Genomic DNA, 26,047 nt, shown 5'->3' with positions numbered 1-26,047 from the left:
CCCACGGTGTTGGATCCAGATTCATCTCCAGGAGTCGTATCCTGTGTTGCCAGAGAGATTTAAACCCCTGGAAGTCAGATTCCACATAGGGGGAGGGCAGTGAGCTCACCTGCCAAGTTGGCTTAGGTAGAGAGAGAGGGCCACATCTGAGCACCAAAGAGGTACGCAGGAGGAGACTTTTAGGCACAATTACAAGCAGGTTCAGCCTCTCCTTTGTAGTAAAGAGCCTCATAAGGGCAAGTCCTGTGATTGAAGGCTGGGCACATCAAACCACCAGTCTTCGATGTTTGTGAGAACATCAGCAACAATCCAGGTGAGAAAGCCCAACACCTCCACATTTTCCCCCAGCTCTTCGGGGGAGCCTGCATATATATTTTTATTCTCTGCCCAAATTACTTTGGGATATGTTCCTATTTCACACTAACTTATGCAAACCTACCAGGTCTCACTTCCTATTAAAAGATCCACGTAATTATGTCATCAAATCTTTTTTTAAATTGAGTTGTTTTTTTTCTTACTAAGTCGGAAGAGTTCTCTGTATACTCTAGATACTAGTCCTTTATAGGACTAGTTTTGCAACTATTTTATCCCAGTCTGTGGCTTGCCTTTTCATTTTCAAAATAGCATCTTGGAGGAGCAAAACTATATTTTGATGTCATCCAATTTAACAACGTTTTCTTTTATGGATTGTGTTTTTGAAGGTCACAATGATTTTGTCCTGCATTTTCCTCTAGAAGTTTTGTAGCTTTAAGTTTTACATTTGGGTTTCATTTGGGACGTGGCGCAATCAGTTTGGCATTTTAGAAAGGTTCTCTTGCTGCAATAATGAAGATGTACAGAGGGTGAGACCCTGGAGGCATCAAACTAATAAAAGCTTGTAGAGAAAGCCAGGAATTGCATGGAATGGACACCACAGAGCAATTTGACTTTGGGCATACTTCATACAACACTCATGAACATGTCGAACTGCTGAGATCAGCGAAATCTGTAAGTTTTTGCGGCCAGGGGACCCGCGCCCCTCCCTGACAGGCTCAGTCCCGTGGGAGGCGGGGCCATCAGCGCTGGGAAGGAGAAGGGAGAACTGCAGTGGCAGCTCTTATCGGAAACTCACTCTATTGATCCAAACTCCAACCATACATAGACTGAGACCAGACACCAGAGAATCTGAGAGCAGCCAGCCCAGCAGAGAGGAGACAGGCATAGCAAAAAACAGCAAGAAAAACTCCAAAATAAAAGTGGAGGATTTTTGGAGTTCTGGTGAACATAGAAAGGGGAAGGGCAGAGCTCAGGCCCTGAGGCTTATATGCAAATCCATAAGAAAAGCTGATCTCTCTGCCCTGTGGACCTTTCCTTAATGGCCCTAATTGCTTTGTCTCTTAGCTTTTCAATAACCCATTAGATCTGTGAGGAGAGCTCCCCCCTTTTTTTTAATTCCTTTTTTCTTTTCCTAAAACAATTACTCTAAGAAGCCCAATACAGAAAGCCTCAAAGACTTGCAATTTCGGCAGGTCAAGACAAGAGCAGAACTAAGAGAGCTCTGAGACAAAAGGCAATAATCCAGTGGCTGAGAAAATTCACTAAACACAACTTCCCAAGGAAAGGGGGGTGTCCGCTCACAGCCATCATCCTGGTAGACAGGAAACACTCCTGCCTGTCGCCAGTCCCATAGCCCAGAGCTGCCCCAGACAACCCAGTGTGACGGAAGTGCTTCAAATAACACACACACAGCACAAAACTGGGTGTGGACATTAGCCTTCCCTGCACCCTCAGCTGGTTGTCCCAGAGTTGGGAAGGTGGAGCAGTGTGCATTAACAAAGCCCTATTCAGCCATCATTTCAGCAGACTGGGAGCCTCCCTACACAGCCCAGCAGCCCAGAACCGCCCTGGGGGGATGGCACTCACCTGTGACATAGCAAAGTCATCCCTCCACAGAGGACCAGGGGGTGCACAGCCTGGAAGAGGGACCCACTCGCAAGTCTCAGGAGCCATACGCCAATACCAAGGACTTGTGGGTCAGTGGCAGAGACAAACTGTGGCAGGACTGAACTGAAGGATTAGACTATTGCAGCAGCTTTAAAACTCCAGGAACACCAAGGAGATTTGATTGTTAGAGCCACCCCCACCCCCGACCGCCCAGACATGTCCCATATACAGGGCGGGCAACACCAACTACACACACAAGCTTGGTACGCCAATTGGACCCCACAAGACTCACTCCCCAACTCACCACAAAGGCAAAGAAGGGGAGAACTGGCTTGTGGAGAACAGGTGGCTCGTGAACGCCACCTGCTGGTTAGTTAGAGAAAGTGTACTCCAAGAAGCTGTAGATCTGATAAATTAGAGACAAGGACTTCAATTGGTCTACAAATCCTAAAAGAACCCTATCAAGTTAAGCAAATGCCAAGAGGCCAAAAACAACAGAAAATTATAAAGCATATGAAAAAACCAGACGATATGGATAACCCAAGCCCAAGCACCCAAATCAAAAGATCAGAAGACACACAGTACCTAGAGCAACTAATCAAAGAACTAAAGATGAACAATGAGACCATAGTACGGGATACAAAGGATATCAAGAAGACCCTAGAAGAACATAAAGAGGACACTGCAAGAGTAAATAAAAAAATAGATGATCTTATGGAAATTAAAGAAACTGTTGACCAAATTAAAAACATTCTGGATACTCATAGTACAAGACTAGAGGAAGTTGAACAACAAATCAGTGACCTGGAAGATGACAGAATGGAAAATGAAAGCACAAAAGAAAGAATGGGGAAAAAAATCAAAAAAATCAAAATGGACCTCAGGGATATGATAGATAATATAAAATGTCCAAATATAAGACTCATTGGTGTTCCAGAAGGGGAAGAGAAGGGTTAAGGTCTAGGAAGAGTATTCAAAGAAATTGTTGGGGAAAACCTCCCAAATCTTCTAAATACCGTAAATACACAAATCATAAATGCCCAATGAACTCCAAATAGAATAAATCCAAATAAACCCACTCTGACACATATTCGGATCACACTGTCAAACACAGAAGAGAAGGAGCAAGTTCTGAAAGCAGCAGGAGAAAAGCAATTCACCACGTACAAAGGAAACAGCATAAGACTAAGTAGTGATTACTCAGCAGCCACCATGGAGGCAACAAGGCACTGGCACAATATATTTAAAATTCTGAGTGAGAAAAATTTCCAGCCAAGAATACTTTATCCAGCAAAGCTCTCCTTCAAATTTGAGGAAGAACTTAAATTTTTCACAGACAAACAAATGCTGAGAGAATTTGCTAGCAAGAGATCTGCCCTACTGGAGATACTAAAGGGAGCCCTACAGACAGAGAAACAAAGAAAGGAGAGAGAGACTTGGAGAAAGGTTCAGTACTAAAGAGATTCAGTATGGGTACATTAAATGATATTAATAGAGAGAGGGGAAAAATATATATGACAAACATAAACCAAAGGATAAGATGGCAGATTCAAGAAATGCCTTCATGGTTATAATGCTGAATGTAAATAGATTAAACTCCCCAATTAAAAGATATAGATTCGCAGAATGGATTAAAAAAATGAACCATCAATATGTTGCATACAAGAGACTCATCTTAGACACAGGGACACAAAGAAATTGAAAGTGAAAGGATGGAAAAAAATATTTCATGCAAGCTACAGCCAAAAGAAAGCAGGTGTAGCAATATTAATCTCAGATAAAATAGACTTTAAATGCTGGGATGTTTTGAGAGACAAAGAAGGCCACTACATACTAATAAAAGGAGCAATTCAAGAAGAAGAAATAACAATCATAAATGTTTATGCACCCAATTAAGGTGCCACAAAATACATGAGAGAAACACTGGCAAAACTAAAGGAAGCAATTGATGTTTCCACAATAATTGTGGGAGACTTCAACACATCACTCTCTCCTATAGATAGATCAACCAGACAGAAGACCAATAAGGAAACTGAAAACCTAAACAATCTGATAAATGAATTAGATTTAACAGACATATATAGAACATTACATCCCAAATCACCAGGATACACATACTTCTCTAGTGCTCATGGAACTTTCTCCAGAATAGATCATATGCTGGGACATAAAACGAGGCTCAATAAATTTAAAAAGATTGAGATTATTCAAAGCACATTCTCTGACCATAATGGAATACAATTAGAAGTCAATAACCATCAGAGACTTAGAAAATTCAAAAATACCTGGAGGTTAAACAACACACTCCTAAACAATCAGTGGGTTAAAGAAGAAATAGCAAGAGAAATTGCTAAATATATACAGACAAATGAAAAAGAGAACACAACACACCAAAACCTATGGGATGCAGCAAAAGCAGTACTGAGGGGGAAATTTATAGCACTAAATGCAGATATTAAAAAGGAATAAAAAGCCAAAATCAAAGAACTAATGGATCAACTGAAGAAGCTAGAAAATGAACAGCAAACCAATCCTAAACCAAGTACAAGAAAAGAAATAACAAGGATTAAAGCAGAAATAAATGACATAGAGAACAAAAAAACAATAGAGAGGATAAATATCACCAAAAGTTGGTTCTTTGAGAAGATCAACAAGATTGACAAGCCCCTAGCTAGACTGACAAAATCAAAAAGAGAGAAGACCCATATCAACAAAATAATGAATGAAAAAGGTGACATAACTGCAGATCCTGAAGAAATTAAAAAAATTATAAGAGGATACTATGAACAACTGTATGGCAACAAACTGGACTATGTAGAGGAAATGGACAATTTCCTGTAAACGTATGAACAACCTAGACTGACCAGAGAAGAAACAGAAGACCTCAACCAACCCATCACAAGCAAAGAGATCCAATCAGTCATCAAAAATCTTCCCACAAATAAATGCCCAGGGCCAGATGGCTTCACAGGGGAATTCTACCAAACTTTCCAGAAAGAACTGACACCAATCTTACTCAAACTCTTTCAAAACATTGAAGAAAATGGAACACTACCTAACTCATTTTATGAAGCTAACATCAATCTAATACCAAAACCAGGCAAAGATGCCACAAAAAAGGAAAACTACCGGCCAATCTCCTTAATGAATATAGATGCAAAAATCCTCAACAAAATACTTGCAAATCAAATCCAAAGACACATTAAAAAAATCATACACCATGACCAAGTGGGGTTCATTCCAGGCATGCAAGGATGGTTCAACATAAGAAAACCAATCAATGTATTACAACACATTAACAATTTGAAAGGGAAAAATCAAATGATATCTCCATAGATGCTGAAAAAGCATTTGACAAAATCCAACATCCGTTTTTGATAAAAACACTTCAAAAGGTAGGAATTGAAGGAAACTTCCTCAATATAATAAAGAGCATGTATGAAAAACCCACAGCCAGCATAGTACTCAATGCTGAAGACTGAAAGCCTTCCCTCTAAGATCAGGAACAAGACAAGGATGCCTGCTATCACCACTGTTATTCAACATTGTGCTAGAAGTGCTAGCCAGGGCAATCCGGCAAGACAAAGAAATAAAAGGCATCCAAATTGGAAAAGAAGAAGTAAAACTGTCATTGTTTGCAGATGATATGATCTTATATCTGGAAAATCTCGAGAAATCGACAATACAGCTACTGGAGCTAATAAACAAATTTAGCAAAGTTGTGGGATACAAGATTTTTTTTTTTTTTTTTTTTTTTTTTTTTAAATTCAGTTTTATTGAAATATATTTACATACCATACAGTCATCCATGGTGTACAATCATCTGTTCACAGTACCATCTTATAGTTGTGCATTCATCACCCCAATCTATTTTTGAACATTTTCCTTACACCAGAAAGAATCAGAATAAGAATAAAAAATAAAAATAAAAAAAGAACACCCAAATCACTCCCCCCATCCCACCCTATTTTTCATTTGGGTTTTGTCCCCAGTTTTCTACTCATCCATCTATATACTGGATAAAGGGAGTGTGGGGATACAAGATTAATGCACATAAGTCAGTAATGTTCCTATATGCTAGAAATGGACAAACTGAAGAGACACTCAAGAAAAAGATACCATGTTCAATAACAACTAAAAAAATCAGGTACCTAGGAGTAAACTTAACCAAAGATGTAAAAGACCTATACAAAGAGAACTACATAACTCTACTGAAAGAAATAGAAGGGGACCTTAAAAGATGGAAAAATATTCTGTGTTCATGGATAGGAAGGCTAAATGTCATTAAGATGTCAATTCTACCCAAACTCATCTACAGATTCAATGCAATCCCAATCAAAATTCCAACAACCTACTTTGCAGACTTGGAAAAGCTAATTATCAAATTTATTTGGAAAGGGAAGATGCCTCGAATTGCTAAAGACACTCTAAAAAAGAAAAACGAAGTGGGAGGACTTACACTCCCTGACTTTGAAGCTTATTATAAAGCCACAGTTGTCAAAACAGCATGGTACTGGCACAAAGATAGACATATAGATCAATGGAATCGAATTGAGAATTTGGAGATAGACCCCCAGATCTATGGCCGAGTGATCTTTGATAAGGCCCCCAAAGTCACTGAACTGAGTCATAATGGTCTTTTCAACAAATGGGGCTGGGAGAGTTGGATATCCATGTCCAAAAGAATGAAAGAGGATCCCTACCTCACACCCTACACAAAAATTAACTCAAAATGGACCAAAGATCTCAACATAAAAGAAAGTACCATAAAACTCCTAGAAGATAATGTAGGAAAACATCTTCAAGAGCTTGTATTAGCAACCACTTCCTATACTTTACACCCAAAGCACAAGCAACAAATGGAAAAATAGATAAATGGGAACTCCTCAAGCTTAGAAGTTTCTGCACCTCAAAGGAATTTCTCAAAAAGGTAAGAGGCAGCCAACTCAATGGGAAACCATGTATCTGACAAAAGACTGATATCTTGCATATATAAAGAAATCCTACAACTCAATGACAATAGTACAGACAGCCCAATTATAAAATGGGCAAAAGACAGTTCTCTGAAGAGGAAATACAAATGGCCAAGAAACACATGAAAAAATGTTCAGCTTCACTAGCTATTAGAGAGATGCCAATTAAGACCACAATGAGATACCATCTCACACCAATTAGAATGGCTGCCATTAAACAAACAGGAAACTACAAATGCTGGAGGGGATGTGGAGAAATTGGAACTCTTATTCATTGTTGGTGGGACTGTATAATGGTTCAGCCACTCTGGAAGTCAGTCTGGCAGTTCCTTAGAAAACTAGATATAGAGTTACCATTCGATCCAGCGATTGCACTTCTCGGTATATAACCGGAAGATCGGAAAGCAGTGACACGAACAGATATCTGCACACCAATGTTCATAGCAGCATTATTCACAATTGCCAGGAGATGGAAACAACCCAAATGTCTTTCAACAGATGAGTGGATAAATAAAATGTGGTATATACACACGATGGAATACTACATGGCATTAAGAAGGAACGACCTCTTGAAACATATGACAATGTGGATGAACCTTGAAGACATAATGCTGAGCGAAATAAGCCAGGCACAAAAAGAGAAATATTATATGCTACCACTAATGTGAACTTTGAAAAAATGTAAAACAAATGGTGTATAATGTAGCATGTAGGGGAACTAGCAATAGAGAGCAATTAAGGAAGGGGGAACAATAATCCAAGAAGAACAGATAAGATATCGTGGGTAAATTTAACATTCTGGGAATGCCCAGGAATGACTATGGTCTGTTAATTTCTGATGGATATAGTAGGAACAAATTCACAGAAATGTTGCTATATTAGGTAACTTTCTTGGGGTAGAGTAGGAACATGTTGGAAGTAGAGTAGTTATCTTAGGTTAGTTGTCTTTTTCTTACTCCCTTGTTATGGTCTCTTTGAAATGTTCTTTTATTGTATGTTTTTTTTTAATTTTTTTTTTCATACAGTTGATTTAAAAAAGAAAGGAAGTTAAAAGAAAAGCAAGGAAAAAAATATGTAGTGTCCCCTTGAGGAGCCTGTGGAGAATGCAGGGGTATTGGCCTACCCCACCTCGACGGTTGCTAACATGACCACAGACATAGGGGACTGGTGGTTTGATGGGTTGAGTCCTCTACCACAGGATTTACCCTTGGGAAGACTGTTGCTGCAAAGGAGAGGCTAGGCCTCCCTATAATTGTGCCTAAGAGTCTCCTCCTGAATGCCTCTTTGTTGCTCAGATGTGGCCCTCTCTCTCTGGCTAAGCCAACTTGAAAGGTGAAATCACTGCCCTCCCCCCTACGTGGGATCAGACACCCAGGGAAGTGAATCTCCCTGGCAACGTGGAATATGACTCCCAGGGAGGAATGTAGACCTGGCACCGTGGGACGGAGAACATCTTCTTGACCAAAAGGGGGATGTGAAAGGAAATGAAATAAGCTTCAGTGGCAGAGAGATTCCAAAAGGAGCCGAGAGGTCACTCTGGTGGGCACTCTTACATACAATTTAGACAACCCTTTTTAGGTTCTGAAGAATTGCGGTAGCTGGTGGTAGATAACTGAAACTATCAAACTACAACCCAGAACCCATGAATCTCAAAGACAACTGTATAAAAATGTAGCTTATGAGGGGTGACAATGGGATTGGGAAAGCCATAAGGACCACACTCCCCTTTGTCTAGTATATGGATGGATGAGTAGAAAAATAGGGGAAGGAAACAAACAAACAAACAAACAGACAAAGGTACCCAGTGTTCTTTTTTACTTCAATTGCTCTTTTTCACTTTAATTATTATTCTTGTTATTTTTGTGTGTGTGCTAATGAAGGTGTCAGGGATTGATTTAGGTGATGAATGTACAACTATGTAACGGTACTGCGAACAATCGAATGTACAATTTGTTTTGTATGACTGCGTGGTATGTGAATATATCTCAATAAAATGAAGATTAAAAAAACTGAATTTAAAAGAAAAGGAAAAAAAAAGCTTGTAGAGAGATAATGGTGGCCTTCACTAGGTGATTGTGATGTGGAAACAGAAATAAAAAGTTAATATAGACTGACTGAAGTTAATGGATTGAAGCAGGTGTCAAGAATGATTCCTGGTTTCTTACATATGCACAAAATTGAGAGTAACTTTTTTGTAAGTTTTTTGTGTTTCATATTAGTTCCCCAATAGTTTTTCTTTTTTGGAGATTATAATTGAAATTGGTCAGACAAGGACTGGACGGTTTTCTTACTACACTTTCCCTAGATCCTACTAATTAACCCTGCCCTCCCAAACCCCAAAGACCTTTGCCTCTCTCGGTACCAACAATGGCACCCAGGGGCTTTTAGAAGTAGGGCACGGGCACGGGCAGTGTATGGTGCATGCCCAGAGAAAACACATGGAGCCAGAATGCCCAGGGTGCAAAGGCCGTGAAATTCCCGCCATTTTGTCTCGCCCGCGGCACAGCTGGTCCCTGCTGGAGACTACAAGCCCCGAGAGCCTCCGCGGCGGTACGCCCTCCCCCTTACTGTCCGACCCACTCCCTCTCCCACCCCCTCCAGGGGGCCGAAGGCTTGAGCTGCAGCTTGGCGGCTGGCAAGCCAGGTAGGATTTCCGGGGGAAACTGCTGTAGAGACTGAGGCGGCGGCGGCGGCGGCGGCGACCCAGGTGAGTGAGTGAGCGAGGTAAAGTGAACGGGAAGTGCTCGGGGTCGGACTGAGGGCGGCTCTCAGGCGCGGGCCGCGTTCTTGGCTCCGCTAGGGGGTCTCGGCCCCGGCGGTGGGTAACGGCCCTGGGCCAGGGTAGGGCGCTCCAGGGCTGTCGCCTCCCTGCTCGGCCTTCCCAGGGCTGTCCCGCCTGTTTCTCGGTCTGCAGTAGCGCCTGGCATAGACTCGCCCTCTCCGCCCCCGGGGACTTGGCTTGGCCCTTTTGTCTAGACTGCTCTTCGCCCCTTTGTGCCCGTGCGTGGAGTCACCTACTCGGAGGAGCTCGCCGGGCTAGCCCTTGACGGGAACCGCAGGTCTCTAGGAATCCGGTTACTGTAACAGGATCCGATCAAAGTACATTTTTCAAAACCGTCCTGGCTCAGAACTCTGCAGAGCCGAGACCTGGACCCAGGCGGAGGCAGACGGAGTTTCTGTCGAAAACCTTGAGGTTATTGTCTAACTCTTAAACATCAGCACTGAGCGGCATCAGAGCGCGAATCTGCAGATGTTTTTCTTGGTAGGGGGATAGGACTGTGGAAAAGAAGCGAGCCCCGGGGAATGGGGAAGGGATCGAATTTGCTGCGATGTCTGTGTAAGTCGCAGCTGTGACGGGGACCACAGAACCAATGCGATGGGCAGAATTGTTCAGACACTCTCCGAGTCTCGTATAAGAGAAAGTGATTTATTGGGCAGCGAGCAGACTTTCCATTCGTTGAGTGCAAAAAAAAAAAAAAAAAAAAAAAAAAAAAACAGAAAAGACTCCAGTCTTTTTCTTATCTTTCCTGCTTGAAACAAAAAGTGGAAAGAACAAGTCCATTAATAGATGGATCTGCTTTACAGAGAAACCAGAAACTTGGTGGCTTCCAGAAAGCAACAAAGGGGACCAGTTCACTAAGTAAAAGGAATGAAGCCAGTTTGAGGGAGGAGAGGTGGTAGATCCTTAATGGAAAACGCGGAATTGCATGGATTTGATCAAATTTGGGAAGTGCTAACTCTGTGTCCCATTAGAAGGCTCTGCATTGCTAGATTCAGTTAAAAGTAAAGCTTTCTAAAGGCCAGTGCAGATACCCCTTTGAAAAACAGATTAATTAGTATTTCAAGCCTCTGGAATGAAGGCAGTGAAGACCCCTTTGTATGAATCAGGGAAGTTATTGGAATTATATTGGTTAAATTCCCACAGTAGGCAAGAAGGCAAATAAAGTCTTTTGGACCTTATTACTTAGTTTGAGATCTCATAATAGAAATGATTTATACTGAGAATCCCAGGTTGTTGGCAATATTGTATAGGGATAGGAGGTCTTAATATAGTGGCTCCTCAGTTTTTAATCCAGCAGTGGGTGGTGGTCGTTTATGTTTTCCTGGCTGTGCTTTGAGGAAGTATCCCTAGAATTGGATATTTTAAAATAATCTAAGGAACACTAATTACTAATGACTGATTGTTACTTATTTGTTCAAATATGCTTATACTATCCATGTTATTTTTTGAAAGCAGTTCACATATATTATATAATTTAATTCTCACTGTAATTCTGTGAGGTGGTTGTTCTCATTTTACAGCCCATGAAACCAAAGCTCTAGAATGTGAAGTGGCTTGCCCAAGGTCACACTTTAACCCAGATAGTAAATAGCAGAGTAAACCATACTCCAAGTCCAGTGCTCTTTCCATTACCTCACACTTATTGTAGCTACTTGTCATACTACTACCAACAACTTTTGATTTATTGAAATCTAAATACTGGAGAAAAATAATGGCAATAGTTTTCAATTAGAGCAGTCTGATATATAGGGAACTGGAATTCTGGAAACATCAGCAGTGCGTCTTTCCCATAAGTCATACTGAACATTGGTTCCATTCCTTGTCTTACGATGTGCTGTAATTACCTTGTGCCTAGCTGAATGGCAGTTTTATGGAGCCCTAGGGATGGAAGGGTGGTGAGTTACTGGTCTGTGGTTTTGACTAATCTTTATTAAAAAGTTTATTTGCTAAAAGGTTTTGACTAATCTTTACTAAAAGGTTTATTAAGAAATATGTTGGAAAACATAGGTGCAGCAGCTTTGGCTGCTGAAACTAACATAGAAGACAAAACTGAAATTCAGATACTTTTCCAGCCAGATCTGCAGCTTAGTCTTGAATTTATGTCAGTACATGCCATGAATGTGACATCAGGAATAGAAACCTACTTCACTTCCCTTATTTAAATTCTTCGAGGTAAAATGAATAACATGTCATTGAAATTGAGTCAATACAATTAGTCTAGCTTTTCTAACTAGTAGAAGCCTGTTTTAAATCTTTTATTATGCTGTCATAATGGGAAAGAATTTTTTTCTCTTGTGTTTTTTGCTGTTGGTCTACTTTATTTCCAAATCCATTTACTCATTCATTCAATCAACAAATAGTTATTGAAAGCCTAGGATATTCCAGACACTGTTCTAGACCTGGAGACAAAGCAATGAAAAAGAAAAAGTCTTTTCTCCCTTGGTGGGGTGTTCCAGTTTGCTAAAGCTGCCAGAATGCAATATACCAGAAGTGGATTGGCTTTTATAAAGGGTATTTATTAAGTTACAGATTTACAGTTCTAAGATCATAAAAGTGTCCAAACTAAGGCATGAACAAGAGGATACCTTCACTGAAGAAAGGCTGATGGCATCCAGAACACCTCTCTCAGCTGCAAAGGCACATGGCTGGCATTGTGGTCCTTTGCTCTTGGGTTGCGCCGCTTTCAGCTTCTGATTGCAGTGACTTTCTCATTAAACATCTATGGGTTCTCAGTTTCTCTGGGGCAAACTCTAGGCTTCATCTCTTAGCTTAGCATCTCCAGATGTCTTTCTGTCTGCATCTCCAAGTGTCTGGATCTGTGTCAGCTCTGAGCGTGTGTGTGTACGCTCTCTCTCTCCTTCCTTCCCTCCCTCCCTAGCTCTCTTAAGGACTCCAGTAAACTAACTAAGACCCACCTTGAATGGTGGGGTCACATCTCCACAGAAACAACCTAATCAAAAGATCCCACCCACAATAAATCTGCACCTACAAGATTGTATTAAAAGAATATAGTCTTTTATGGGGAACATAATAGATTCAAACCAGTACATGAGGGAAGGGGAATCAAACAGAAAATAAGTAAATATATAAATAAAATCCCCTCTTATTAACTGTGTTAAGCTTTAGTTTTCTCATCTGTTACATGGGGATAGTGATTCTTGCTCTATCTCCCTAGCTTGTGGAATTGTTTCCAGGAGTGAGTAGGGTGAAGTATTTGGTTGTGTTCTATGCTTCAGATTTGTGTAGTAAGTTATTATTATTATATAGTAAGTTATTATTATTACTACTATTAGAAAAGGAAAGGAATATTGAGAGAAGAAGGTTGTTTATAAGGAAAGAGACAGAGAAGGGAATGGATGAATTCTCCAGCCTAAGAAAGCTTAAAATCTCATTGTAAAATTTTCTGTGGCTTCTTCAGATTGTCATGTCTTCATATAGGCTACCATAATCCTTTATATAGGCCTCTTTTATAACATTTATAAAATAAGACTATTATTTGTTTCACATTGTTACACTTAACAGTCTTGATGGAAGGGGTATGCCTTAGCACACAAAGTTGTTGGAACTTTATAAATGCTTATTGAATGAGTGATCAAGTGAGAGGGTAGTTGTGGAGAGTTTTAGAACACAGATGCCAACATTGTTCATTTATTCAGCAGACATTTTTATGCCCATTGTGTACTAGAATCTGTGTTAGTGGTCTGAAGGTACAAAGATATGCAAGGTATAGCCTCTGCCCTTGAAAAGCTTACCACACATAACAGTGTGGTAAGTGTTAAATAGAAAAGAGTTATAATATAGATGAAGGATTGAATGATTCTGTTTTAGAGACAGTGAAGAAGACATTACAGAGGAAGTGATTTTGGAGGTGGGTCTTGAGGGATGAATTACAAATTCACAAGGTAGACTAGTTACTGTTAAGGTTATTCCAGGCAGAGAGAGCAGTTTGAACATAAGAATGGAGATGAGAAAGCACAAGGTATGTGTCTGGGGAAGACTGAATATCTGGTATGGCTAGAGAGTGTGGCAGTTGGTTTTTAACATTTTTTTTTTTTTAATTCAGATACTCCCCCTCCTTTTAGAAAATTTGAGAAAAGCAATGGCTTCTCCCTCTAGAAAACTGAATGTATGCACAAAAGCAAAAATTTGCATATAATTTTACAAATCATGGACTACTTAGGGTTCCAGTAGTTGAAGGGTACAGTGGCTGGTGAAGGGGAAAAGGTAGGTGGATTGGGGTGCTGAGAAGGATTCAAAATGCTTTGCTAAGGAATTTAGACTTTATAATGTAGAAATTGGTATGCCATAAGCAGAAAAGTGACAAAATCACATCTGTTTAGAGGGTGGGGGGGAAGGTATTTATTGAGCAAGTCCTGAAAGGAGACAGGACTGAGGGCCTTTTGCTCTGATTTGTTTGTAAAGGTGGGAGAGATTTTATACATTTGAAAGTGAAAGAAAAGGAGCCATCAGAGAAGCAGATATTGAAGATATGTACAAGAGAAAGGTAGGTAATGAAAGAAGCATTGGGAGGAAATAGAATCAAAAGCTCCTGGAGAGGTGAGCCTTGGAAAAGAAACAGGAAGAAAGGAAAGACGGATGAAAATGTATTTGGAAGTGATGAAGAGAGAAGTTGAAATAGGAGTATTTGTTACCAGTGCTTATTCTGTTCCAGGCACTGTTCTAGGTGCTTTTTTGAGGTATTTAATTTTACAACACTTCTATAGAGTGGATGAACATTCCTATTTGATAGCTGAAGAAATTGTGACTCAGAGAGATTACGTAAATTTCCCAAGGACATTGTATTAAGTAGTAGAAGACATCTGGAACCTAGATATGTTTTGACTCCAAAGCCCAGGCTTATAATTTCTGCCTCATAGGGCCTATTCATGCCTCATGAGCTTTTAAAATTTCCCTATTGGAAGAAAGAGGTTAAGTTATGTACAGAATGATAAAAGGACAATGTGGGCTAGGAGACCTGAGAGAGTGTTAAAAGTTGCAATAGCAGTTGTGGAAAAGGATAAAGGAGCCAATCAAAGATGAGTATGGGCTGCTGAACAGCAGTTAGGACCCAGCTAAGGTCAGACTCAGATTATCCAGTAGTCTATCTATTCTGTCCCCTACATTCTCACTAAGAACATTTTTTTTAACACCATTTTATTGAGATATATTCACATCCCATACAATTAATCCAAAGTGAACAATCAGTGGCTTTTAGTATATTCACAGAGTTGTGCATTCATCACCACAATCAATTTTAAAACATTTTCATTACTCCAAAAAGAAAAACCTTATATGCCTTAGAAGGATTCAGAATGCTTTGCTAAGGAATTTAGACTTTGTAATGTAGAAATTGGTAAGCCATAAGCAGAAAATCTCTTTGTCCTTCTCTACCTATATAACCACTAGTCTATTTCTGTCAGAGCAGACGCTTTTTTTTTCCATTTCCATAAAATTATATTTACATTTTATATAAATGAGCCAAACTACATATCATACTTTGTGTCTGGTTTCTTTCACTTAGCAGAAATTGATGGAAGAATATTCATATATTACTATTCACTACAGTCCATTGTTTGCTTTAGGTGTCTTTTTACCCATATACCACGTATTCCAGTTTGCTACAGCTGTCGTTATGCAAAATACCAGAAATAAATCGGCTTTTATAAAGGGTATTTATTAGGTTACAAAGTTACAGTCCTAAGGCCATAAAACTGTCCAAACTAAGGCATCAACAAGAGGATACCTTTACTGAAGAACTGCTGATAGGGTCTGGAAGGCTGGGAAGGCATCTGCCGTTCCTTGCTCCCAGGTTGTGTTTCAAAATGGCATTTTCTAGAATATCTCCGGGTTTTCTCTTTTTGCTCCTCTCTCTCAGCTCCTGTGCATCCTTGCTTCTTTCTCCTGGGGTGTTTCTCTTTTAGTGTCTGGGGGTCCTCTCTTAGCTTCTCCGGGGCAAACTCTGGGCTTCGTCTCTTAGCTTAGCGTCTCCAAATGTCCTATCTGCATCTCCAAGCATCCCCAAGCATTAGCAAGCATCTGGATCTGTGTTGGCTCTTAGCTTCTCTCTTAAATACTTCAGTGAACTAATCAAGACCTACCCTGAATAGATGGGGCCATGCCTCCATGGAAATAATCTAAAGTATCATCCACAGTTGGGTGAGTCACATCTACATAAAAACATTCAAAAGGTTCCATCCTAATCAAAAGACTAATAAATCTGCTCCCACAAGATGGCATTAAAAACCATGGCTTTTCTGGGGGATATAATATATCAAACCGGCACACAACCCTATTATTAATGCCTTGTAATAGTATCGTACATTTGTTCTAATTCATGGAAGAACATTAGAACATTTTTTTAAAGAATATTCTTTCTGTGGGCTTTAGAAGGATATGCATAATGCTGTAATGGAAGACTCTGCTTTTGCTGTGTCTCTGAGCAAATCACAAGTCTTGTGCTTCAATTTTCTCATCTCTAAAAGGGGCTGGATTAGTTGTTCTCTCAAATTCTAGCATTTTGTGACTTAAAACCAAAAACATTCTCTGGGGTTTTTAAGAGAGGAAGTATGTTCAGTAGCTTATGTTTGATTTTTAGGGAAGGAATGGTTGAAACCATGTAATTTTCAGATTCAAGCTTGTTTTTTTGTTTAACGTCTCTATTGTGTTTGACAGTCTGAAAGTTCTGACATGTTTATTCAAAATACTGCGTACTAACTTTGAAATCTGAGCCTATTCCAGCTCTGTCACTTCCTAGCTGTGAACATCCATGGGCAAATCTGCTAACCTCTCTGAACTTTAGTTTTCTCATTTATAAACTAGGTATGGTTACCCTCTGCTCAGAGATAAATTGTATAGTGTTTAACATAATAAGAAGAGACATTATTATATCTGGCAAAAGAAAAGTAGATTGTAGTATGCTCAGTGCTATATGAGAGAACACTGGTTTAAAAGTGCATCCTTCGAGTACTGAGTGGTAAGAGAAACTTCTCTAGGAGTGAACACTTACAGTGGATTGAATTTAGAAAAGTATTTGTAGTTTATGATGTTTGTGGGTGTTTTTTCAAGTACACATTAAAAATCAAATCTAATCTTAAATCTTAGTGTTTTGTAGTAAATCTTTTGTTAAATATTCTCTATTATCTCAACTGTGCATTTATTAGCCACATTTCCAGAAGTAATTTTTAGATAGATGTTGACTATATTTTATTTAGGGATAGATGATAACTTTATGATGCCTCTAACAGAATTTAAGTGTATTGCTTGGTTTGTTGATTTGTTTCCTCCATGAATGGTTGGCTCTGTTAAAATTCAAGATGTTTAATATCTTACAGAGAACTCCCTTCCCCACTTTTGCCCTGCACAAATCATGTAGCTGATAACCAGTGTATTCAATTTCCCCTACTTAACTGCTCTGATTACATTCTTTCTTTACACTTTGGTAGCACTACAGTGTCAAAAATTGAGGTAAATGATTAAAGATTCATCCATACTTTGGGTGATCCTAGAGCACTTTGTCCATATCTCTGTAGAACACTCTTCCCTCTGTAATTTGATTGTTTAATCTCTTTGTTTGCCCCTGTGCCAGTTTGTATATATTATTCCCCCAGAAAAAGCCATATTCTTTAATGCAATCTTGTGGGGGCAGATTGCTTAATCTTTTTGATTAGGGTGTGACCTCTTGATTGAATGTTTCCATGGAGATTTGGCCCCACCCAGTCAGGGTGGGTCTTGGTTAGTTTACTGGAGTCCTTTAAAAAGAGCTCCAGGCCCAGACGCTGCTGATGCATAGAGATGCTTGGAATTGCTGACAGAAGGACATTTGGAGATGCTAAGCTAAGGATGCACAGGACCTAAAAGAGGACAAAACAACCCAAGAGCAGCTGAGAGAGACATTTTGGAGATGGCTGTTGAAAGAAGATGCTTGGAGACATTTGGCGATTGTAGCCCAGAGTTTGCTCTGGAGAAGCTAAGAGAGACAAGCCCAGAGACATTTGGGAGAACGCCATTTTGAAATGCAACCTGGGAGCAAAGGAACAGCAGATGCCAGCCACATGCTTTCCCAGCTGACAGTGGTGTTCTGGATGCCATCAGCCTTTCTTCAGTGAAGGTATACTCTTGTTGATGCCTTAGTTTGGACACTTATGACCTCAGGACTGTAAATTTGTAACCAAATAAACTCTTTTTCTAAAAGCCTATCCATTTCTGGTATTTTGTGTAATGGCAGCATTAGCAAACTGTAACATCCTCATTAACAGTAACTTTTTTTTAAAATAAACTGGATTGAGAATTCCTGTGTTGTCATAGTAACATGTTCTTGGTTTCCATTTCTTTAACCATTACAAATAATACTGCTGCATAGGACTTTGTGCAGTAACTTTTTTTCTTTGAAATTATTTTGTAAAATGAAATTATCGGATCAATAGGTATGGACATATTTGATCATTAAGCAACATACATACTCACATTCAAGTCCCTTCTACACTGTAATTTCAGCTAACTTTTCCAGATGTGACTTAGTACCACTCAATGCTTTGCTCTCTCTACCTTTATTGGTGCACATGCTTCCACCTATTCTATCTAAATCTCTCCTATCAGAATTTACTTATCATCATGACCAAGTGGGGTTTATCCCAGGAATGCAAGGGAGATTCAACATAAGAAAATCAATTAATGTAATATACCACATTAATAGAATGAAAGAAAAAACCTACATGATCTTCTTGATACAGACAAGGCATCTGACAAAATGCAGCACCCTTTGAAGGTAAAAACACTCAGAAAGCTACGAATAGCAGGGAACTTCCTTAACATGACAAAAGGCATTAAAGAAACTCACAGCTAACATGATATTCAGTTGTGAAAAACTGAAAGCTTTCCTCCTAAGATCTGAAACAAATCAAGGATGCCTGTTATCACCACTGCTATTCAGTATTGTACTGAAAGTTCTAGCCAGAGCAATTAGTCAAGAAAATGAAATAAAAGGCATCTAATTGGAAACGATTAAGTAAAACATTTCCTATTCACAGATGACGTGATTATCCTAAAGAATCAACAAGAAAACTACCAGACCTAATAAAGGAATTCTGCAAGTGGCTAGGTACAAGACCAGTACACGGAAATAGGTGGTGTTCCTATAGACCAGTAATGAACAATCTGAAAAGGAAATCAAGAAAACAATTCCATTTACAATTACAGCTAAAAGAATAACGTGTCTAAGAATAAATTTAACCAAGGATGTAAAGGATTTACACTTGAAAACTACAAAACGTTGCTTAAAGATATCGAAAAAAGCCTAAATAAATGAAAGTACATTCCATGTTCATGGATTAGAAGTCTTACTATTGTAAAAATGTCAGTTCTACCCATAGAAATTTACAGATTCAATGCAATCCCAGTCAAAATTCTTGCAGCTTCATTGGCAGAAATGAAAAAGCCTGTCATCAAATTCATACGGCAAGACAAGGGGCCCCAAATTGCTGAAACCATTTTGAAAAAGAACAAAGTTGGAGGACTCACACTTCCTGATTTCAAAACTCATTACAAAGCTACAGTAATCAAACCAGTGTGGTATTGGTGCAAGGACAGGCATATAGACCAATGGAATAGAACTGAGAGTTCAGAAATAAACCCTTACATCTATGGCCAGTTGATTTTTGGCAAGGGTGCCAAGGTGACTCAATGGGGAAAAAATAGTCCATTAAATAGTGGTACTTGGAAAACTGGATCTCCACATGTAATAGAATGAAAGCGAACCCCTTCCTCACACAATCTGCAAAATTAACTCTAAATGGATCTATGACCTAAATATAAGAACAAAACTGTAAAATTCTTTCAAGAAAACATAGAGAAATATCTTCAGGACTTTGTATTAGGCAGTGGATTCTTAGACTTTACACCAAAAGCATGAGCCACAATAGAAAAAATAGATAAATTGGACTTTATCAAAATTAAACTTCTGTGCATCAAAAGCTATTATCAAGAAAGTGAAAAGACAGCCTACACAACAGAAGAAAGTATTTGGAAACTATATATCTGAGAAGAATGTAATATCCAGAATTTATAAAGAATGCCTACCACTCAATAACAAAATGACAAACAACCCAATTAAACGTCGGCAAGGGATTTGAACAGACATTTCTCCAAAGAAGATATACAAATGGCAATAAGCACATGAAAAGATGCTCAACATCATTAGCCATTAAGAAAATGTAAACCAAAGTCAAAACTACTATGAGACCACTTCACATCCATGAGAATGGCTATTATGGGAAAAACAAAAAAGGAAAATAAGTGTTGGTGAGAATGTGGAGAAATAGGAATCCTGTTGTATTGTTGGTGGGAATATGAAGTGGAACAACCATTGTGGAAAACAGTTTGGGGCTTCCTCAGAAAGTCAAGTATAGAATTTCCATATGACCCAGCAATCTCACAGCTAGGTAAATACCCAAAAGAAAGCAGGGACTCAGATATTTGTACTCCAATGTTCATAGTAGCATTATTCACAATAGCCAAAAGGTGGAAACAACCCAAGTGTCCATCAAGAGATGGACAAATAAATAAATGTGATATATACACACAATGGAATATTATTCAATCAGAAAAAGGAATGAAGTTCTGATATGTGCTACATATGCTACAGCTTTGAATTCATCATGTTGACTAAAATAAACCAGGCACAAAAGGACAAATGTTCTATTATCTCACTTATATGAAAGCACTAGGATATGAAAATTCTTTAGAGACAGTAAAATAGATTACAAATTACCAGGGGGAGGGGGTTAGGGAAGAGGAATGAGTTATTGCTTAATGGGTACAGAGTTTCTGTTTGGGGCGATGGAAAAGTTTCGATAAATGATGGTGTAGATGGTTGCACAGTATTGTGAATGTAATTAATCCACTGAATTGTATATTTGAAAGTGGTTAAAATGGGGAATTTTAGGTTGTATATACATTACCACAATACAACATTAAAAAAAAATCCTACTTGTCCTTCAAGGTCAGCATTGTATCTATTTTTTAAATGCAATTTTATTGAGATATATTCACATAACATACAGTCCTTCAAAGTGTACAATCAGTTGTTTATAGTGTCATCATATAGTTGTGCATTGATCACCACAATCAATCTTTGAACATTTTCATTACTGCAAAAAGTAAAATAAAAATTAGAATAAAAAAGAACATCCAAAATATTTCATTCCCCTCCTCCCCCATTGTTCATTTACTTTTTTCACACTCATTTTTTTTAACTTTTTCAAAAAATTAAAAAACAAACAAAAAACCAACATTTCAAACAAAACCAAAACAAAGGAATAAGAAAAAACAAATAACCTAAAATAACTACATTGCTTCCAACATGTTCCTACCCTACCCCAAGAAAATAAACATACTATAACCCAACAAAGGAAAAAGAAAAACAAATAACCTAAAATAACTACATTTCTGCCAAATTGTTCCTACCATACCACCCAGAAATTAACAAACCATAGTCATTCCTGAGCATTCCCATAACATTAAGTTTACCCTCCATAACTTATAGGTTCTTGTTAGATTATCATTCCCCCTTCACTATTTCCTGTCTGTCGCTAGGTCCCCTACATTCTACAATATAAACCATTTATTTTACATTTTTCACAGTGTTCACGTTAAGTAACATACAATATCTCTCTTCTTGTGCCTGGCTTATTTCACTCAGCATTATGTCTTCAAGGTTCATCCATGTTGTCATATGTTTCACGACCTCGTTCCTTCTTACTGCCACGTAGTATTCCATTGTGTGTGTATACCACATTTTGTTTATCCACTCATAAGTTGAAGGATATTTGGATTGTTTCCATCTGTTGGCAATTGTGAATAATGCTGCTATGAACATCAGTGTGAAAATATCTGTTCATGTCATTGCTTTCAGATTTTCTGGGTATATACCGAGAAGTGAAATTGCTGGATCAAAGGGTAGCTCTATATCTAGTTTTCTAAGGAACCGCAAGACTGTATTCCACAGTGGCTGTATCACTATACAATCCTAACAACAATGAATAAGAGTTCAGATTTCTCCACATCCTCTCCTGCATTTGTAGTTTCATGTTTGTTTGATGGCAGCCAATCTAATTGGTGTGAGATAATATTTCATTGGGGTCTTAATTTGCATCTCCCTAATAGCTAGTGAAGATGAACATTTTTTCATGTGTTTGTTTTTTTTTTTTTTTTTTGCCATTTGTACTTCCTCTTCAGAGAAATGTCTTTTCATATCTTTTGCCCACTTTATAATTGGGCTGTCTGTACTATTGTCTTTGAGTTGTAGGATTTCTTTATATATATAAGATATCAGTCTTTTGTCAGATAAGTGTCTTCCAAATATTTTTTCCCATTGAGTTGGCTGCCTCTTCACCTTTTTGACAAATGCCTTTGCGGTAGAGAAGCTTTTAAGTTTGAGGAGTTCCCGTTTATCTATTTTTTCTTTTGTTGCTTGTGCTTTGGGTGTAAGGTCTGAGAAGTGACCTCCTAATACAAGGTCTTGAAGATGTTTCCCTACATTATCTTCTAGGAGTTTTATGGTACTGTCTCTTATATTGAGGTCTTTAATCCATTCTGAGTTAATTTTTGTGTAGGGTGTAAGGTAGGAGTCCTCTTTCATTCTTTGGGATATGGATATTCTGCACTCCCAGCCCTATTTGTTGACTGGACAGTTATGTCCCAGCTCATTGGTTTTGGGGGCCTTATCAAAGATCAGTTGACCATAGATCTGGGGGTCTACCTCCAAATTCTCAATTCAAGTCCATTGATCCATATTGCTATCTTTGTGCCAGTACCACGCTGTTTTGACTACTGTGGCTTTATAATGAGCTTCAAAGTCAGGGAGTGTAAGTCCTCCCACTTCGTTTTTCTTTTTTAGAATGTTTTTAGCAATTCGAGGCATCTTCCCCCTCCAAATATATTTGATAACTAGCTTTTCCAAGTCTGCAAAGTAGGCTGTTGGAATTTTGATAGGAATTGCATTGAATCTATAGATAATTTGGGTAGAATTGTCATCTTAATGATATTTAGCCTTCCTATCCATGAACATGGAATATTTTTCCATCTTTTTAGTTCCCCTTCTATTTATTTTGTAAAGTTATGTAGTTTTCTCTTTAGAGGTCTTTTACATCCTTGGTTAAGTTTATTCCTAGGTACTTGATTTTTTTAGTTGCTATTGAGAATGGAATCTTTTTTTGAGTGTCTGTTCATTTAAGTAATTTCTTGTGTATAGGAACATTGCTGACTCATGTGTATTAATCTTGTATCCCGCTACTTTGCTAAATTTGTTTATTAGCTCAGGTAGCTGTATTGCCAATTTCTCAGGGTTTTCCAGATATAAGATCATATCATCTGCAAATAATGACAAAGTTTTACTTCTTCTTTCCAATCTGGATGCTTTTATTTCTTTGTCTTGCTGGATTGCTCTAGCTAGCACTTCTAGCACAATGTTGAATAACAGTGGTGACAGCGGACACCGTTGTCTGGTCCTGATCTTAGAGGAAAGGCTTGCCGTCTCTTGCTGGCTGTGGGTTTTTCATATATGCCCAATATCATATTGAGGAAGTTTCCTTCAATTCCTACCTTTTGAAGTGATGTTATCAAAAAAGGATGCTGGATTTTGTTGAATGGTTTTTCAGCTTCTATTGAGACGATCATTTGATTTTTCCGTTTTGATTTGTTAATGTGTTGTATTACATTGATTGATTTTCTTTTGTTGCCTGGAATGCACCCCACTTGGTCATGGTGTATGATTTTTTTAATGTGTCTTTGGATTCGATTTGTAAGTATTCTGTTGAGAATTTTTGCATCTGTATTCATTAGAGAGATTGGCCTGTAATTTTCCTTTCTTGTAGCATCTTTATCTGTTTTGGGTATTTGAGTGATATTAACTTCTTAAAATGAGATAGGTAGTGTTCCATTTTCTTCAATGTTTTGAAAGAGTTTGGGTAAGATTGGTGTCAGTTCTTGGAAAGTTTGGTAGAATACCCCTGTGAAGCCATCTGGCCCTGGGCATTTATTTGTGGGAAGCTTTTTAATGACTGATTGGATCTTTTTGCTTGTGATTGGTTTGTTGAGGTCTTCTATTTCTTCTCCGGTCAGTCTAGGTTGTTCAGTGTGTTTCCAGGAAATTGTCCATTTCCTCTACATTATCTAGTTTGTTGGCAAAGAGTTGTTCATAGTATCCTCTTATAATTTTTTAAATTTCTTCAGGATCTGTTCTGGTTTGCTAATGCCCCCATTATGCAAAATACCATAAATGGATTGGCTTTTATAAAGGGGATTTGTTTGGTTACAAAGTTACAGTCTTAAGGCCATAAAAGTATCCAAGCTACAGCATCAACAATAGGGTACCTTCTCTGATGGATGGCTGATGGCATCTGAAAACCTCTGTTAGCTGGGAAGGCACGTGGCTGGCATCTGCTTGCTCCCAAGCTGCATTTCAAAATGGCATTCTCCAAAATGTCAGTGTCAGCTTCCAATGGCCGTCTTCAAAATGTGTGTCTCAGCTGCAGCGCTGAGCTCCTTCTGTTTGTGAGCCTTTATAAGACTCCAATGAACTATTCAAGGCCCATGCTGAATGGGAGGGGCCCCACCTCCATGGAAACATTCAGTCAGAGGTCACACACTAACCAAAGGTGTCACTCACAATTTGGTGGGTCACATCTCCATGGAAACAACCTAATCCCAGTATCCCATGAGATTGGATTAAAAGATCATGGCTTTTTCTGGGGGGACATAATATATCCAATTGGCACAGGATCTGCAGTAATGTCACCTCTCTCGTTTATTATTTTGTTTATTTGGGTCTTCTCTCTTTTTGATTTTTTCAGTCTAGCTAGGGGCTTGCCAATCTTGTTGATCTTCTCAAAGAACCAACTTTTGGTTTTATTTATTCTCTCTATTGCTTTTTGTTCTCTATATCATTTATTTCTGCTTTAATCCTTATTATTTCTTTTCTCCTACTGGCTTTAGGATTAGTTTGCTGTTCATTTTCTAGCTTCTTCAGTTGTTCCATTAGTTCTTTGATTTTAGCTCTTTCTTCCTTTTTAATGTATGCATTTAGAGCTATAAATTTCCCCCTCAATACCGCCTTTGCTACATCCCATAAGTTTTGATATGTTGTGTTCTCATTTTCATTCATCTCTATATATTTAGCAATTTCTCTTGCTATTTCTTCTTTAACACACTGATTGTTTAGGAATGTGTTGTTTAACATCCAGATATTTGTGAATGTTCTAAATCTCTGATGGTTATTGACTTCTAATTATATTCCATTGTGATCAGAGAATGTGCTTTGAATAATTTCAATTTTCAATTTATTGAGCCTTTTTTTATGGCCCAGCATATGCTCTATTCTGGAGAAAGTTCTGTGAGCACTAGAGAAGAATGTGTATCCTGGTGATTTGGGATGTAATGTTCTATATATGTCTGTTAATTCAAATTCATTTATCAGATTGTTTAGATTTTCAGTTTCCTTATTCGTCCTCTGTCTGGTTGATGTGTCTATAGCAGAGTGATGTGTTGAAGTCTCCCACAATTATTATGGAAACATCTACTGCTTCCTTTAGTTTTGCCAATGTTTGTCTCATGTACTTTGGGGCACCTTGATTGGGTGCACAGACATTTATGATTTTTATTTCTTCTTTTTGTATTATCCCTTTTATTAGTATATAGTGGCCTTCTTTGTCTCTTATAACATCATTGCATTTATAGTCTATTTTATCTGAGATTAATATTACTACTCCTGCTTTCTTTTGGCTGTAGCTTGCATGGAATATTTTTTTCCATCCTTTCACTTTCAACTTCTTTGTGTCTCTGGGTCTAAGATGCGCCTCTTGTACACAACATATTGATGGTTCATATTTTTTTTTATCCATTCTGCCAATGTATATCTTTTAATTGGGGAGTTTAATCCATTCACATTATTACTGAAAGGTATTTCTTGAATCAACTATCCTGTCCTTTGGTTTTTGTTTGCCAGATATAGTTTCCCCCCTCTGTCTTTATTTCCTTTAACATACCCTTACTAAATCTCTTTAGTTCTGAACGCTTCTCCATACCTCTCTCTACTTTCTCTGCCAGTAGGACTCCCTTTATTATCTCTTGTAGGACAGGTCTTTTGTTAGCAAATTCTCTCAGCATTTGTTTGTCTGTGAAGATTTTGAGCTCTCCCTCAAATTTGAAGGAGAGTTTTGCTGGATAAAGAATTCTTGGTTGGCAGTTTTTCTCTTTCAGAATTTTAAATACGTCGTACCACTGCCTTCTTGCCTCATGGTGGCTGCTGAGTAGTCACTGCTTAGTCTTATGTTGTTTCCCTTGTATGTGGTGAATTGCTTCTCTCTTGCTGCTTTCA

At 38.5% G+C, this 26,047-nt stretch overlaps 1 protein-coding gene across 2 annotated transcripts in view; it reads left to right on the top strand.

Annotated features, from left to right (window-relative positions):
- The first annotated feature begins 9,529 nt into the window (after positions 1-9,529).
- The window catches only part of PHACTR4 (phosphatase and actin regulator 4), a 193,352-nt gene continuing 176,834 nt past the window's right edge, over positions 9,530-26,047 (top strand). Inside the window, exon 1 of one of the 2 annotated variants that reach the window (XM_037827990.1) lies at positions 9,530-9,603. The gene's annotated coding sequence lies outside the window, so the exon portion shown is untranslated. The remainder of the gene's footprint in view (positions 9,604-26,047) is intronic. The other variant, XM_037827991.1, reaches the window with a different exon arrangement.

Source organism: Choloepus didactylus, chromosome 2 (assembly GCF_015220235.1).
Source record: "Choloepus didactylus isolate mChoDid1 chromosome 2, mChoDid1.pri, whole genome shotgun sequence".
Lineage (NCBI taxonomy): Eukaryota > Metazoa > Chordata > Mammalia > Pilosa > Megalonychidae > Choloepus > Choloepus didactylus.
Note: the sequence above shows the minus strand (reverse complement) of the source record. Positions and strands in the feature narration are given on the sequence as shown.